We start from the raw sequence: 2,036 nt of genomic DNA on the forward strand, positions 1-2,036 counted from the left end.
ATTATTTCAGAAGGTTATTTCATAAATTAGTGTTTATCATTCCCTGCTTTAGAAAATAATAATAAAAATATATTTCTTGTTTTATGAAGTGTAATCTCTTAGGATGCAACAGGAAAAGGAAGTATAAAAAGAAGAAAACAACAACAATAATAAAATAATTATATAACATGAAACATAATTTAGTACTTATTATTATAACAAAAATCTTTAAAGCTCTCACCCTGTGCCCAACAATTCTCCATATAGGCCTTATTGAGAATTTTTCTCCACATTAGGGAACTGAAATACAGAGGGATTATGTAACTTGCCCAAAGGCTTACATTGGTTTATTTTGCTTTGCAAATATTATGTTTTTTTACAAATTGAAGTATTGTGGTAACTCCTTATATCCCCATATAGTTTATAAAAATTTTTTAAGCTGAGATCAGTAGTATAGTGTCCAAGGAAACAATAAAATCCTATAAATTTTCTTTAAACACTGTATTTCTTTTACTACAATGAGTGGTAGCTATTACTAATATGTTTAGTATATATTACTGTAACCTCATGTTGTAGATTTTAGTATAAAGATCTTATATAAATTCCTCAGACACATTCCTAAGTATTACATATTTTTATGTTGTGTGATTGTAAACTTTGCATTTTAAGCCCTATTATTGATTGGTTGATTTTGTATATTGGTCTTTTGTTTTGCAAACTTGTTAAAGTCATTTCTTAATTCTAGCAGATGTTTAAAAAATATTTCATGGGACTTTCTGGTTGTAAACATTTGTTGTTTTTGAAAAGTTTAAGATGTACAGAAAAATCTAAGAAGGTAGCACAAAACATCCCCATAATACTTTACAAACAACTTACCTATTCTTAATATCTTATACGTTGTTGTCTTTGTTGTTAGGTGCCATAGAGTCAGCTCTGACTCACAGCAACCCTATGTATTATGGAATGAAACATTTCCTAGTCCAGTGCTATCCTCACAATCCTTGTTACACTTGAGTCTATCATTACAGCCCCTGCATCAATCCATCTTGTTGAGGGTTTTCCCCTTTTTCTCTGACCTTTCACTTTATCAGCATAATATCCTTCTCCAGGTAATGATCCCCTCTGACCACATGACCGGAGTAGGTGAAATGACATGTGACCATTCTCACTTCCAAGGAGCATTTCCTCTGTACTTGTTCCAGGACAGATTTGTAAGTTCTTCTGACAATCCATGGTATTTTCAGTATTTTTTACCAATGCCACAATCAAAGGCCTCAACTCTTCTTTGGTCTTCCTTATTGATTGTCCAACTTTCATATGCATATGAGACATTTGAAAATACCATGGCTTAGGTTAGGCACACCTTAGTCTTCAATGTAACATCATTGCTCTTCAACTCTTAAAGAGATCTTTTGCAGCAGATTTGCCCAGTGCCTTATCTGATCCCTTGATTGTTGCTTCCATGAGTGTTGATAGTGGATCCAAATGAAATAAAATGTTTGACAATATCAAACTTTTATCCGTTTATTGTGATGCTGTTTATTGGTCCAGTTGTAAGAACTTTTGTTTTCTTTATGTTGAGGTGCAATCATAATAAAGACTGTAGTCTTTGATCTTCACCAGTAAGTGCTTCAAGTACTCTTCACTGTCAGTGAGCAAGGTTGTATCATCTGCATATTACAGGTCGTTAATAAGTCTTCCTCCAATCTTGATGCTTCATATTTTCTTATAGTCCAGCTTCTTGGATTATTTGCTCAGCATACAGATTGAATAAGTATAGTGAAAGGATACAACCTTGATGCACACCAGTCCTGATTTTAAACCATGGAGTATCCCCTTGTTCTGTTTGAAGAACAGGTTGTTTTGGTCTACGCACCATGCTCCTCATGAGCACAATTAAGTGTTCTGGAATTTGCATTCTTCACAATATTATCCATAATTTGTTATGATCCACACAGTTGAATGGATTTCCATAATCAATAAAATACAGGTAAGCATCTTTTTGGTATTCTTTGCTTTCAGCCAAGATCCATCGGACATCAGCAATGATGTACCTT

Source organism: Orycteropus afer, unplaced genomic scaffold (assembly GCF_000298275.1).
Source record: "Orycteropus afer afer isolate SDZICR_OR568_19922 unplaced genomic scaffold, OryAfe1.0 scaffold01497, whole genome shotgun sequence".
Lineage (NCBI taxonomy): Eukaryota > Metazoa > Chordata > Mammalia > Tubulidentata > Orycteropodidae > Orycteropus > Orycteropus afer.